Source organism: Canis aureus, chromosome 1 (genome assembly GCF_053574225.1).
Source record: "Canis aureus isolate CA01 chromosome 1, VMU_Caureus_v.1.0, whole genome shotgun sequence".
NCBI lineage: Eukaryota > Metazoa > Chordata > Mammalia > Carnivora > Canidae > Canis > Canis aureus.
The window spans coordinates 35,682,996-35,699,316 of NC_135611.1; the positions used below are offsets into that span (position 1 = coordinate 35,682,996).

General features: G+C 38.1%; 1 protein-coding gene and 1 long non-coding RNA gene across 4 annotated transcripts in view; one reads left to right on the forward strand and one right to left on the reverse strand.

The window, feature by feature from the left end:
• Window positions 1-16,321, reverse strand: part of LOC144312682 (uncharacterized) — a 114,892-nt gene that overhangs the window by 67,768 nt on the left and 30,803 nt on the right. The gene's annotated exons all lie outside the window — the stretch shown is intronic.
• PHACTR2 (phosphatase and actin regulator 2) overlaps window positions 1-16,321 on the forward strand; it is a 206,573-nt gene that overhangs the window by 32,053 nt on the left and 158,199 nt on the right. The gene's annotated exons all lie outside the window — the stretch shown is intronic.

The window sequence follows — 16,321 nt, forward strand, 5'->3', positions numbered from 1 at the left end:
AGTTTTTTACATTTACTTGGACTAAGTGGCAGTTCAGTTTCTTTCCTAGTCCTGGACAAAATCTTCAATGATCCAGCCTGTGCCCTCAGGTTAAAATGAAAGGTCAAGATCTCACACAAAGAGCCCTTGCCTGCCTGGCCCCCACCTGTGTCACCAACATTCCCACCGGCCCCTAGTCACACGCTCTGGTCCTGGCATCCCAAACTCCTCATCTCACTCCAATGCTGTGTGTTCTTACTTCTCTGCTCCACTACATGCTCATCCTCTCCTCTCTTCCTTCCCCATTCTTCACATGCAGAACTCTTGTTTGTCTTTCAGGACATGTGGCTCCTTCATCAATCACTATGTGGAAATCTTTCTGCACCCCACTGCAGGGTTAGCTACTCCCTGAGCTCTCTCCACCAGCCAGGGATCTGCTTAAGGGCACCATTACCTTCTTCATTTCCTTAAGGCCTCACACACTAGGGGTCACACACTAGGTACTAAATACTTGCTGGCTGGCTCCCTGCTCCAGCTGTTGTCACCAAGCTGCAAAACATTCTATGTAGCACACTGGTGTGTTTGTACATTTTCATTATATACACTTTTCTAAAATTTAAATTCAGTTAGCCAACATATAGTACATCCCTAGTTTCAGATGTAGCATTTGATAATTTATCAGTTTCATTATATACATTTTTTAAAGTTTAAGGAGAAAAGGATAGTCTGAAGGGAAAGCAGTTGAATACAAAAATGCAGAACACAGCCACCTGCTTGATGATGTTGGTAAGATCCTGATACATCCAGAAATAGTTCTTGGGAATCTTGATTTTTTTTTTGTTTGTTTGTTTGATTGCCATTAAGCCAAATTTAGAATTTTAAAATTTATATTTTTGCAGGGATTCCTTGCAGGGGAAGATAGAACATATAAGAATTATAGTAACAAGTACCTTGACTTTGACATCTCATGAAGAAGGAAGTACCATAGATTTAGAAGAGAATTTTTTTGCCCAAGGAGGATTTGATTATACCAAAGGAATGAGGCATTTGAAATTTGGTCATAGTGGGGAATAAAAAGAAACTAGCCTTCAATCTGTAAGAGGCTCGGCCTAGCAATACCTTTTATCCATTTTCCTTGAACATTTCTTTCTTTTTTTTAAAGATTTGATTGATTTATTTGACACAAAGAGAGAGCACAAGCACATGGAGCAGGAGAGGGAGAAGCAGGCTCTCTGCTGAGTAGGGAGCCTGATTTGGGGCTTTATCCCAGGATCCCGAGATCATGACCTGAGCCAAAGGCAGTTGCTTAACCAACTGAGTCACCCAGGCATCCCTCCTTGAACATTTCTTTCTTTTTTTTTTTTTAAGATTTTATTTATTTATTCAGAGAGAGAGGGGGGGGAGAGAGAGAGAGAGAGAGAGGCAGAAACACAGGCAGAGGGAGAAGCAGGCATCATACAGAGAGCCCGACGTGGGACTTGATCCAGGGTCTCCAGGATCACGCCCTGGGGTGCAGGTGGTGCTAAACCGCTGCACCACCGGGGCTGCCCTCCTTGAACATTTCTAATCACCTTCTCTACAAAGAGAAATTCTTTTTCAAAATACCTAGAATATATCAGTATCCTTTTTTAAAAAAAATTATTTTATTTTAAAGAGAGTGAGCGAGGGGTGAGGGGCAGAAGGAGAGGGTGAGAGAGAAGCTCAAGCAGACTCTCTGCTGAGTGTGAAGCCCCACGCGGGCCTCAATCTCACAACCCTGAGATCGTAACCTGAGCTGAAATCAAGAGTCAGATGCTTACCTGACTGAGCCACCCAGGTGCCCCAAATATCAGCATCCTTATATTATACCTTGTTCTTAATATTGTGTGTGTGTGTGTGTGTGTGACTTAGTAATAATACCCAGAGGAGAGGGAAATAGTTCTGAACTGTTGTTGAGAATAAGTGTGATTATGGCATGTACAACTTATTAAATGTATAAAATCAGTTTGTGTGTGCATGAACAATACCTGAAAAGAATATAGCCCAAACCATTAGCAGTTCTTAATCCCTGGGAAATGAAAGAGGAAATTTTATATTTTACTTCATATTTTTCTATTTTGTTTGAGTTTTTATTTTTTTATTTTTTGGTTTTCCTTTTACAATAAGATATACTGCTTTTAGAAATGTTTAAAAGCCAATAATTATATACATTTTTAAAGATTTTTATTTATTTATTCATGACAGGCACAGAGAGAAAGGCAGAGGCAAGGCATAGGCAGAGGGAGAAGCAGGCTCCCTGCGAGGAGCCTGATGTGGGACTTGACCTCATGACCCAGGATCATGCCCTGAGCCAAAGGCAAATGCTCAACCACTGAGCCACCCAGGCGCCCCTAATAATTGTGTTTTGATCAGTTAACTGGAAGCCAGTACATACTCTGCATTAGCATGTGGGATACACTGTATCCAGGGTGTGCCTCTGATGCTAATGACAAAGGTCCCAAACCCAAAGTAATTTAGGATGAATGATTTGAAGGCCCAGCCTCCCTACCTATTTCCTACCTTGCCCCAACACATGCTCTTGTTGAACTTGTTCTTTTATTAATCAGCAAAATCTTGTTAATTCTTATGACCAAGACTCATAGTGATTAACTTACATATGATATTACCACAATGAGAACATTTTAATCAGATTTTCTTCTATCTTCTATGTTGAGAGTAGACTTGAGGTTTATGGGTAAAATCAGCAATTTGGGAATACATCTCCAGGCATTTTTAATGTTGTAAGAAGCATCTTATTTTCATGATATGTGTGTGTGTTCAGATGAATAAATACCTTGTGTCTGCTGGGTGGGGGCCTTATGTTCAAAGTGCCCTGTGGGTCTCCAGGCCAGAAGGTAAGACTCAGGGGTGCACTGGATCAGGTGAGGTACTTCCTAAGGAAAGCTGAGCAGAGGGTGTGTATGATCACAATTTAAAAATATAACTGAAATGAAAGACATCATCAACAAATATGAATTGAGTACCTTCTGTGTTGGGCACTCTTCTGGCTGCAGAGCACACAGCAATGGTAGGACATAGCAAGTCCATGATACCATGGGGTTCCCATTCTGTTGGGGCTGACAGAAAATAAACAGATAAACAAAAATCTGGCGTAAGGCCCAGCAGTGAGGAAAAGTAAAACAGAGTGACCGAGCGGGCTGATGGCATGTTGTTCTGGGTAAGGTGAATTTCATCCTGCTCATTGGCTCTCTGAACAGGACTGGGTTACAGAGCCTGGAAGATTTGTAAGAACAGCTTCTTAAAATCGTTTATTAGTTTGATGTAGTTTCGGGTGAACACTATTTTTTCTTATTTCAATCTGCTTGAATTCTTTAAGTTTTGTGCCGTTTCAAGTTTCAAGAAGTGGTCCAAGGTCAAAGAAAAACGCGAAGAATTTCATCTTGTTTTGTGTGACAACAGAATGAAGGCACATAATTACATGACTGTCCCCACCCCTGACAAACCTGCCGTGGCCCAGATTTGTTTGAAATTTAGCACAAAACTGCATTGTTATCAGAGGATGTTCCCATGAGATAAGGAAAGGCTGGCAGAATTGTGGTGGCAGCTTGATTACAAAAATATTAAAACATTTCTTCCTTAATGACAAAGACCCGTTGTTTACCCTTATAGAGAACAAGTTAGCAGATGTTTGTTCTAAAAGACTTTGGCCGTAAGAGCATCTGCCATGCACCCCAGCCACTCCAGGGAGAATGTAGAAGGCGTGTCAATTAAAGACGGATGGACCGGCTGGATTTTAGCAAAGACATTAGAATTTAAATAGCCAAAGAGAGTTTCTTTCAAGAATCGTATTCATTTCAGAATGTTGATATTACTGAAAACAAAATTTGGGATTCTAATTTTAGAATTGTCTTTGGAGCCAGTTCACAAGCCAGAACAAAACTTTATTCATTCAGTTTTTCATTAGTTCATTCATTCTGTCGTTGGACAAACATTTGCAAAGCCTTCTCTCTGCCAACATGGGGCTTCTTGTTAAGTGTATGTCAATAAATTAGAGCCATTGCTTTCCATCGAGCTGACACCGTTATGGGGAGACAGAGAAGTTATAGAGCTGGAAGTGCTTGGGTAGCTATGAACTGTTTAAGGTGAGAGGCCCAGGAGGTAAGCTCCACTTGGCAAGGTCGGGGAAGCTCCAAGGGGAGGAGACATGTAGGCTGGAGTGTTTGGAGACCAGGCTCATGCTTGCGAGGTGGAGGGAAATGTGAGTGGAGGGTAACATGTTTCTGACAGCAGTCTTTTACTTAGCAGTTTTACTTTGTTCTTTTTAAAACTAAGATGGCATGATCCCATTTGATAACCCATCTTATTCAGCTGACTTGGCCTAGAATGATCTTGACTAATTCCAAGAAATAAATTTACTTGCGGGACATGAATATTTTCTACCATTCAATTTCATAAATATTTATCGAGCACCTAGCCACAGGCAGCCTGCTGTGTCACTGTGTAGATGCCTTGGAGAATTCAGCTTTCCTCATCTTAAAAAAAAAAAAAAATCCTTTCTTAATTGAGGTGAAATTCATATAAAATTAACCATTTTAAAGTGTATAATTCAGGAGGCAACTGGATAGTTCAGTCAGTTAGGCAGCCGGCTCTTGATCTCAGCTCAGGTCATGATCTCAGGGCTGTGAGTGCAAGCCCCGTGTGGGGCCTACATTTTAAAAAAGTGTACAATTCAGTGGTATTTAGTACATTCACAATGCTGTATAACAACCACCTCTATCTAGTTCCAAAATCTTTTCATAATGCAAAAGAAAACTCTGCAACCATTATGCAGTCATTCTTTATCTCTACCTCCTCACCCCCAGGCCTGCAAATACCAATCTGCTTTTTGTCTCTATGGGTTTAGCGATTCTGGATACTTCACATAAACTGAATCAGACAATACATGACCTTTTATTTCTTTTATCTAATATAGTGTTTTTGAGGTTCATCCACATTGCAGCATGTGTTAGTACTCCATTTCTTTTCATGGATGAATAATATTCCATTGTATGAATATACCACATTTTGTGACAGACATCTGGGTTGTTTCCACCACTTAACTGTTGTGAATAGTGCTACTAGGAACACTTACGTATGTGTATTTGTTGAGTTGATTTTCATTTCTTTGGATATACCTAGAAGTAGAATTGCTGGGTCATGTCATTACTCTGTTTGACTTTTTGAGGAACTGACAAACTGTTTTCCACAGTGGCTGTACCGTTTTACATTCCCACCAGCAATATATGAGGGTTCTAATTTGTACACATCCTCACCAACACTTGGTACTTTCTGTTTTTTAAGTAATACCCAAACTAGTGAATGTGAAATATTATTTTATTCCAGTTTGGGTTTGTATTTCCCTATGACTATTGATGTTGAGCTTTCTTTCTTGTGCTTCATGGCTATTTGTAGATCTTCTTTTCCTCGTCTTTGATGGCAATTCCAAGTTAGAAAAATGTTGTGAGCAATAAGTGAAGCACCTCACAATAGGACTGATTTTAGGCAGACAAGATTCATTTGTCTGTAAGTTATCACAGAATTGTTTAAAGACCAATCTTAGTGGGGCACCTGGATTATTCAGTCGGTTAAGCGTCTGACTCTTGGTTTCACATGGGGCTCAACCCTCAGCAGGGGTCTGCTTCCCCTGTCCTTCTCCCTTTGCCCCTCCCCCGTGAATAAATAAATAAATCTTAAAAAAAAAAAAAAGAATTGTAAGGATCAAGTTTATCTGTCCCTTGTGCCAGGAACCAGATTTAGCTTCTGGGTCCATAGCATGTCTATATTCCTTTCCTATTGTTGTTATAACAAATTGCTACAAATTTAGTGGCTTAAGGCAACATAAACTTATTATTTTATGGTTCTGGAAATCACATTTAGAAGTCTAAATGTGTGGACAGCGCTACATTCCTTGGGAAGTTCTAGGGGAGAATCCATTCCTTTCCTTTAAAACTGGCATGCAGAGGCCACTCACATCCCTTGGCACATGGTTCCTCTCTCCATCTTGAAAGCCAGCAGCATATAGCATGCTCTCATCCCCAACATCTGCTCCTGTGCCTGCCTCTTCTCCCTCCATCTCTGACCTTCTTGGCTCCCTCCTACAAGGACTCTTGTGATTAGATTGGGCCCACCCAGATAATCCAGGATTATCTCATCTCAAGATCCTTAGTCACATCTGTAAAGTGTCTTCTTCCGTGTACGTTATTTACAGGTTCTAGGGATTAGAATATGTATCTGGGAGTGGAGGGAGTTGATTATTCAGCCCATCAGAATGGTCTTTCTTGCTGGATTGGTCTGATTTCTTTAGCAGTGCTAATGTCAGCCCCCACCGGGCTGTATTTGGGTTATTCCGGTTTTTTCTTTTCACTTCCTGGCCAATGGGAAAGGAGGTAAAAGTTTTGTTGGACTGCAAATCCTTGAGGGCAAAGATGACCTTATTCGTCTATCCTCTGTGCTTAATAGAGGTCGAAGCACCTGCTCAGTCAATATACAAGGTGGTGATGGCTACACTATAAATGAAGGAGGTGTAATTGTATAGTGTTCTTAAGGAAGCCCATAGAATAATAAGATTCTCTAATTCCACATATGAATATTGGTCTATTATATGAAAATCGCATTGATCATACATCCTTTCCCCAGACATCTCCGGAGGGGGTGGTGGGACTTAGGAAGTGACCATCCGGTTCTGCTAAGAGGGACAGAATCTTAACATTTCAGAAAGAGCAGAACATATTTCCGATACTCGTCTAAATTTTCCTTCCAGTTGTATTTTTAAAAACAAGTGAAATTTCAGCATTTGAATTTACATCAAGCCCCACTTTTGGCAAGGAATCTGCTAAATATTAAATTAAGTAATTTGGGCTTTATTCCAAAGTAACCAGTACCTCTCTGTGATGGAGAAATACAGCCTGGCATCCTAATGGTGCCTCCATAGAACGTCCTTGAGTATTGGCATGGAAGGTGATCCAAATTAGTGAGACCTGTGGGTATGAGGAGGCTGGAGATTTTACTAGTCACTTTCTAGGGCTTGAGTAGGCTCCCTTGTGTAGGTGGCCGTTAGCGTGAAGTGTTGTGTCACTGCACATAAGTACTGTGGTGGTGTTTACTTGTTGAGTGTGCTGCCAGGAGGAAGAGAAACCTCCAAGGAGACACTTATTGAAAGGGAGCCCAAAACAGAGTGGTGTGCTCTTCCAGGACAAGAATTCTCAGCCCTGAGATAATGAAATTCAAATTAAAGGAGCGTTCAGGCTGCTGCTCAGATTCATCTAGAGTGTTCTCTGTAGTGTGTTACTCATTGCTGGGAACAACCTGTAAAATGTGCCATCTGTAATATGTGGCATCATAGGCCTTGAGAGTAAGCAGACAGCATGATCTGAGCTGACCTCTGAAAAGCAGTCGACAGAATTTCTGCTGGCATATTTCTACCTTCTTGCGGTTTGCATTTTCTGTGAAGGTAATCTCTGTGGCAAAGGGAAGATGCAGTCTTGGGTACCTCCATAATGGGATTTGAGACTTTCATATGATGTTAAGATGAGTATTTACAAATATTCTTTATTTAAATTAAATAATTAAAGTCTTAATTTACTATCATTTAAAAACTTTTCTTGCTTTGTATGGTTATAAACATAGAGAAAATGAGGTATGTCGAGGAAGCTACACTCAGGCATATTAACTCTGTCTACTTTTAGGGGGAAATTTAAGAAATAATACATTAATAGACAAAATTTTCGATTTGGTGCCATCTGTAAATTAAGGATCTCTGTAAACCGTGTATATCCAGTTTTAATTTTATTACTAATCTGAAACACTTATTCCCTAATTATGACTCAAAGTAAGTTAAAAATCTTTTGGTAACCATTAGAGATTCTGTAAGCAACTATCATTAATCCATAATGGGGTTGTTACATAAGTTACACGACTTAATATTTGTAAAGCCCCATTCCGACCCATTATTTTTAAAGTAAATGAAGACCATAAGAATGAATTCCACTTATACAAAGTCTTGATAAGTCAAAGTAAATTCCTTTGTTGAATCGAAACTTACTCATACTTAATCACTTTGGGAGGCTATGGAGGGATCCTTTCAACCCTACGTCTCACCCACAAGTTACTCAAAGGTCTTCTTCATAACCAATGCCCCATGCAAATCATGTTTTCAATGGTAGCTTAAGCAAGACAAGCTAACAAGCTATAGCAATACATAGTACAAATCCTTTCTTCTCTCCCTCTGTATCAGCCTTCCTTGTTGAAAGTCATAAGAATTTAAAGTGCTTCACACAAAAATTGAACACCCATGTTAGGCTTTAATAAAGGGGGATTTATGCATTACCTAACTCTCCATGCATGGCATCACTTCAAGGAGATTAAATCTTCCACAAGGAAAATGGGTCTCTTTCCCTTTCTGTCTCCATTGACACCACCTGCAGTGGTGTTGTGCCAATGGTGAACCTATTCAGTATGTACTAAGTAGAAATAAAGAGTTTCTCATTGTAATTGGGAAAAGACAAAGCCACGAATCTAGCTGGGCTCTTGACCTATGTTGTCCAGTTTCATTTCCAGATCCCACAAACTGGTCTCATCAACAAAGTCAAGTTTGTAGCCTGGTCCTTGGAACTCTTTGTACATCTTAGAAATGTTAAGTTTCTCATAATGGGCATGCACTCTACAAAGCATTTTTAAGAAACAGTAAGTAGATTAGGACAGAAATAATGGAAGCCCTGAAAGTCTTTATTCTGCGGTGCCATTTTTTTTTTTTTAAGATTTTATTTTTAAGTAATCTCTACACCCCACCTGGGGCTCGAACTTAACAACTCTCAGATCAAGAGTCATGTGTTCTACAGATTGAGCCAGCCAGGAACCCCTGCAGTGCCTTTTTTTTTTTTTTTTTTAATGAACTCTCTTCCATTTCTAGAGTGATGAATCCATCTCTGTTATGGTACAATGCCATTTGTTCTGGAAAGTTGAAACTAATATGTGAAAATAAGTAGTGATGGAAGTAAGCCAGAAATACATTGGCACAGATTGGCCTTTGAAGCCTGAGAAAGGGACTGAGATGACTCACTTCCTAGGCCTGGCCCCACCCCCAAAACCACCTCACCCTGACCCTCCCTTGACCTGATGCTAAGCCAATGCTCAATGCTCATTTTTCTAGAATTGGAGAAGCAAAAGTATACTAACCACCAAAAGGAGAAATTAAAGCTGTTTCCTTTCCCCATCTTAAGCTCTAAAACTCACCTAGAAAAGTCTGCTTTTTTTGAGGTTTGCACAATATTGTTCTTTAGAGAGCTTCTATTTAGGGGACAATAAGTATGTTCTTATAACTTATTCTGGGTATCTGTAGTTCACCTTAAGTGTTTATGTTATATTAAAAAAAAACTTAGACCTCTATCTAACTTACTAAAAGTTTAGCTAGAATCTATAAATATTGGCAAATAAAGAACTCTGAATGTTTGACTTCTCAACATTTATAGTCTATTTTTGGTTTTATGTTCATAGTAAAATTGAGCATACAGTACCTAGAGTTCCCATATGCCCCTGTGTCCACATCTGTACAACTGTCCCTGCTGTGACATCTCCCACCAGAGTGGTACATTGTTGCAATCGACGAATCTACATTAACACATCATTATCACCTGAAATCTATAGTTTACATTGAAATTCACTGTTGGTGATGATTTGACAAATACATAGTGACATGTATTCATCATTGCAGTGTCATACAGAATAGTTTCACTGCCCTCAGCGCACCTCTGTGTGCTGCCTATTCATCCTTCCTCCCCTTTGACCCTCGCAACCACAAGTCTTTATATTGTGTCCATAGTTTGTTCTTTTCCAGAATGTCTTATTTTCAGAGTGGCTTCTTTAAATTAGTAATGTGCATTTAAGTTTCTTCCATATCTTTTCATGACTTGATAACCTATTTCTTTTTATTTTATGATTTTTGAGGTTCAAGCCCTGATATCCCAGGCATCCCCAGTTGTTCTTTTAAAGATGAAATATAGGTTTGAGATTGAAGTAGAAACAGTTTTGGTTTAGAAACATATATTTTACCTATCAAGGCAATATAATGAAATAACTATATTGTATTTCATTCTACTTTTAGAAAACATTAGTGAGCACAAATGTGTCTATAGATCCTATTATTTACTGTACTACAACAGGTCTTCACTGGGAAAGTAAGATAATCTCATCTAGAAAATTCTAAATTCTGAGTCTCATGTTCACCTTATTCTGTGTATAATTTTAGGAACGGGATTTCTTTTTTCCTTGCAAATAACCCAATAATAACATTATAATTATTGAATTAGAACCCCTTTCAAGGAGCATCTTAATGTTTTAAGTTCTCTTCTAGAAATTCGTCACCTAAGAATGCACCATTCTCTTCAAAGACAATAATTAAACAAATATATTCTGCTCTCTGATCTTGCTAGAATGAGAACACTTAGTGCTGTTCATTTGATGAGAGTGCACTTCGCCGAAAATGAAGCTTGCATTTTTTCATTTTGATATATAATAGTCTGTATATTTGAAGATGGTACTTATATACTCAGAGGCTATTGAAGAAGAGCTGGTTGGATTTTTAAATTGAGGTCCTCGGACCAGCTGTGACTCATGCTGCTGATCCGTTTGTGTTCACTGTATGAGAAGTGTTCACAACAAAGGAGTCTGATGATAGTGAGGCTGAGCCAATTCAATGATTTATCTCGTCTAATCCATTGGAGAATGAGCCTTGGCTTCATGCCAAAGATGATAAAGGCCAACAGCATCTGTGTTATAAGGTGTCAAGCTGATGAGTGTGCAGCTGGGTATGTGCAGATTTGCTGCAGGCAAATCCTGGGTGATTTGCATGCCACAAATATTTGCTCATTGGATCTGGCTGGCAAAGAAAACGGATATTGCAGCAGATATAAAACATGGTCTTGTCCCCATGGGATCTTATAGTCATAAATTAACAGGTCATTATAAATTTAATGTACTAGGATTTTAAATCTTTTTTCTTATTTTTTAAAGGAAGAACAAAGTAATTTAGATAATCCTAGAAATCAAAGTAATTTTTTATGCACAGAACATTTATCTGCTATAAAGGAAATTGATCCTTTTTTTGGTTTACTGTTACCATTAAGATGGTGGACACAGCCCTTATACATTCAAACATAGGATCTTTATCCTCTCTACTTTCTTGTTATTTGCAGATAGCAAGATTATTCACTTACCTATAGTATATATTGTCTTTTTTAGGCCCAAATTGAATTATACATATGGTTATGTAACAATAATTTTTTAAAAGATTTTATTTGTAAGTAATCTCTACATTCAATGTGGTACTCAAACTCACAACCCCAAGATCAAGAATTTCATTTGCTTCCAACTGAGCCAGCCAGGTGCCCCTTATGTAACAATTTTTAACTTAAAAACATCCGTTGGCTATCTATCTATTTTGATATGTTTGGGCTTTTAAATTATTTTTGTCATTGAACTATAGTTGACATACAATGTTATATTAGTTTCAGGAACAGAACATAGTGACTCAACAATTCTATACATTATGCAATGCTCACCACAATAAACATAGTTACCATCTGTCACCATACAAAGTTATTACAACATTATTGACTATATTTCCTATGCTGTACTTTTCATCTCCATGACTGACTTATTTTATAACTAGGTATATGGATATTTTAAATACTGTTCCATTACTGGGACATTCGCAAATGTATTTAACCAGTTCATTTTTGTTGGGGGCATTTAGGATGTTTGTGTGTATATGTTTGTGTTCTATTACAAAAATAACACACAAAACACACATGTTCAGAAATCTCTGTTGACTTAAATACGTCTACAGGACAAATTCTTCAAAGAATTTGGAATTGTGAGATCAAAATGTACATGTTTTTAAATTTTGACAGATACTGCCAAGTTGTCTTTTAAAGCTTTTTATTAATTTATACTATCACAATATATGAGAGTGCCCTTTCCTCCACCTGCAGGAACAATTAATATTATCAGATTTTTAATTTCTTGGCAATCTAAAAGGCAAAAAATAATTTCTAATTATTGTTTTAATTTGTTTTTTTAGTCCTGGTCACACACACTTCTTTTCTGTGACCCATTTCTTCATTCTTCATGACATTCATCCATTTTACATCACAGTTTTCTTCTTGATTTATGATGGCTCTTTTTATTAAAGGTGTTATGCCTTTTCATTAATGATACAAATGCAGAACTTTTTTTATTTCTCTAATAACCTTTATTAAGCTTTTAAAGTCTTCTGGGTTTTTGTATCTCATTTAGGAAAGTTGTCCCTTTCCAAATTTATTTTTAAAAAATTGAATCATGCTTTTCTCTATTGCTTTTATGATTCCTCTTTTGTTATATATATGAAATCTTAGATATATTTTGCTTTATATATGAAATGTTATATGCATTTTGATATATATATGAAATGCATTTGCATGTAGGAAGTGACGTAAGGATCCGCATTTATTTTCTTTACCAATGTATTTCTTCACTCCATTTATTAATTTTATGATTCATTTGAACTATTACCTTTACTATATATTACTTACCATATATATTGCAACCTATTTCTGAATGCTTTATGTCAGTGTTTCTCAAAAACCATCAGCATATAACTTAAGGTCATCTATCGTCCATCAGACAGTGTGTAGGCTGTTGTTTTTCAAGAAAAGTGTGATTATACCATTTGATTCACCAATTTAAAATATAAGATTAATTATGATTTTTACAGAAATCTCATTTGTTTCTTAATGATTGTCATATCTTTATTATTATTTTTAGGTGGGCTCCACACACAATGTGAGGCTAGAACTCATGACCCTGAGATCAAGAGTTACGTGCTCTACCAACTTGGCCAGCCAGGTGCCCCAATTGTCATATCTTTAATCATTGCTCATGTGTTAGTCCATCTCAGCTGACATATGTTTAGCATAGTATACAGGCATACCTCAGAGATATTGTAGGTTTGATTCCAGACTACGCAATAGAGTGAATATGACAATAAAGCAACTCAACTGAATTTTTTGGTTCCCCAGTGCTTAAAAAAGCTATGTTTACATTATATTGCAGTCTATTAAGTATACAATAGCATTATGTATAAAAAAACAATGTATATACCTTAAAATTAAAAATACTTTATTGCTAAAAACTGCTAGCCATCATCTGAGCTCTGAGCTAGTTATAATCTTTTTGCTGGTGGAGGATCTTACCTTGATGTTGATGGCTGCTGACTGGTCAAGATGTGGTTGCTGAAGGTTGGCATAGCTATGGCAATTTCTTAAAATAAGACAACAGTGAATTTTGCTGCATCAATTGACTCTTTCACAAACGATTTCTCTCCAGCATGCAATTCTATTTAATAGAATTTTACTCACAGAACTTCTTTCAAAATTGGCATCAGTCCCCTCAAACTTTATCCACTAAGTTTATGTAGTATTCTAGATCATTTGTTGTCATTTCAACAGTCTTCATGGCATCTTCACCATGAGTAGATTCCACGTCAAGAAGCCACTTTCTTTGCTCATCCATAAGAAGCAAGTCCATACATTCCAAGTTTTTTCATGAAATTATAGCAATTAGGTCACATATTCAGGATCCACTTCTAATTCCAGTTCTCCTGCTATTTCTACCATATCTGTCATTCTTCCTCCACTGAAGTCCTGAACCCCTCAAAGTCATCCGTGAGGGTTGGGATCAGCTTCTTCCACACCTTTGATAATGTTGCTATTTTGACCTCTTTCCATGAATCACAAAAATTTTTAAAGATTTTATTTATTTATCAATGAGAGACAGAGAGAGAGAGAGGCAGAGACACAGGCAGAGGGAGAAGTGGTTCCATACAGGGAGCCCAATGCAGGACTTGATCCTAGGACTCCAGGATTATACCCCAGGCCAAAGGCAGGCGCTAAACTGCTGAGCCACCCAGGGATCCCCCACAAATGTCTTTAATGGCATCTAGAATGGTGAATCCTTTCTAGAAGGTTTTCAATTTACTTTGCCCAGATTCTATCAGAGGAATCACTATCCATGGCAACTACAGCCTTATAAAATATATTTTGTAAATAGTAAGATTTAAAATTACTCCTTGATCCATAGGCTGCAGAATAGATGTTGTGTTAGCACACGTGAAAACAACATAAATCTCATTGTACACCTCCAACAGAGCTCTTGAGTGACCAGGTACATTGCCAATGAGCAATAATATTTTGAAAGGAATCTTTTTTTCTAAGCAATAGATCTTAACAGTGAACTTAAAATATTCAGTAAGCCATGTTGTAAACAGATGTGCTATTATCTAGGCTTTGCTGTTTCATTTATAGAGTACAGACAAAGTAGATGTAGCATAATTCTTAAGGACCAGTGGATTTTCAGAATGGTAAATGAGCATTGGCTTCAACTTAAAGTCACCAGCCACATTAGTCCCTATCAAGAAAGTTAGTCTGTCCTTTGAAGCTTTGAAGCCAGACATTTACTTCACCTCTCTAGTTATGAATCTTCTTCCACTATAAGGCTGTTTTGTTCACATTGAAAATCTGTTGTTTAGTGTAGCCACCTTTGTATCTTAGCTAGATCTCCCGGATAACTTGCTGCAGCTTCTACATCAGCACTTGCTGCTTCACCTTGCACTTTTACATTATGGAGATGACTTCTTTCCTTAAACCTCATGAACCAACCTCTGCTAGCTTCCAACTTGTCTTCTATAGTCTCCCTACTTCTTCCAGTCTTCATAGAATTGAAGAGTTAGAGCCTTCCTCTGGATTAGACGTCGGTTTAAGGGAATGTTGCAGCTGGTTTGATCTTCCTAGATCATTAAAACTTTCTATTAGCAATAAGGCTGTTTGTTCTCTTATTATTTGAATGCTCACGGGAGTAGCACTTTTAATCTCCTTAAAGAACATTTCCTTTGCAGTCACAACTTGGCTAACTGTTTAGCACAAGATGCCTAGATTTTGGCCTGTCTCAGCTGTCAACCTTCTTCACTAAGCTTAATCATTTCTAGCTTTTGGTTTAAAGTGAGAGCCACACAACACTTCCTTTCACTTAAACACTTAGAGGCCATTGTAGAGTTATGAACTGGCCTAATTTCAGTATTGTTGTGTTTCAGGGAGTAGGGAGACCCGAGAAGAGGGAAAGTGATGAGTGATGGGGCAATGGCTAGTTGATGAGGCAACCAGAGTACACACATTTATTAAGTTCACTGTCTTATGTGGGCACACTTCATGGCTCTCCAAAAACAATGACAATAGTAAAATCAAAGATCACTGATCACAGATTACTATAACAAATATAATAATAAGGAAATAGTATGAAATGTTGCAGGAATTACCAAAATGTGACACAGAGCCATGAAAAGAGCAAATACTGTTGGAAAAATGATGCTGATAGACTTGCTCAAAGCAGGGTTGCCACAAACCTTGAAATTGTAAAAAACACAATTATCTGTGAAGTGCAATAAAGCAAAGCACAATAAAATGAGGTATGCTTGTATTTTGTCATAGACAATGAATTTGCAGGTCATTTCTGAATTATTGTTTTCATTACGAAATTTGCATCTTATACCTTTGGGTTGTGATACGTACTTACTCAGTTCACAAAAATAGATGAATGGCTCCAGAATAATTCATTAAAGTATAAATTCAAGTCCTTTGGGCTGTTTCATATCTTAGTGACTTTCTTATTTGGGAGAACTAAATTCTAGCTGACTGTGGATCAGTTATTCCCATCCTCTGGTAGTTGGCAGTTGGCATATGGCCTAGTTATCACTATCAGATACACTTGCTCCAGATTTTTAACCCTGGGGATATCCATAAGGCAAAGATTTGTTAGATTTTTTTCATGGTGGGTGGGACATTTGAGCATCCAGTTATGGGTAGGGAGGGTCCAGAGGCTGCAAGGTTTAGCAGCATGAAAGACCAGTGCGGTATCCTGTGGTGGCATTGCAAGGGGCATTGTCCTAAGCAGGTGGTTCCTCTGGGGGATCTTTACTGTGCCTTATTCCTTTATTCTTGCCCTAACCTTGAAAATTACTGCCCCATATCCTTCCAATTAATTACTTTTCTGGTGGGGATTCCTGGGTGGCTCAGTGGTTTAGTGCCTGCCTTTGGCCCAGGGTGTGATCCTGGAGTCCCAGGATTGAGTCCCATGTTGGGCTCCCTGCATGGAGCCTGCTTCTTCCTCTGCCTGTGTCTCTGCCTGCCTCTGTGTGTGTGTGTGTGTGTGTGTGTGTGTGTATCTCCCATGAATAAATAAATAAAATCTTTTTAAAAATAACTTTTCTGGCTAAGTTAACCGTCTTTGTTGTTTGCAA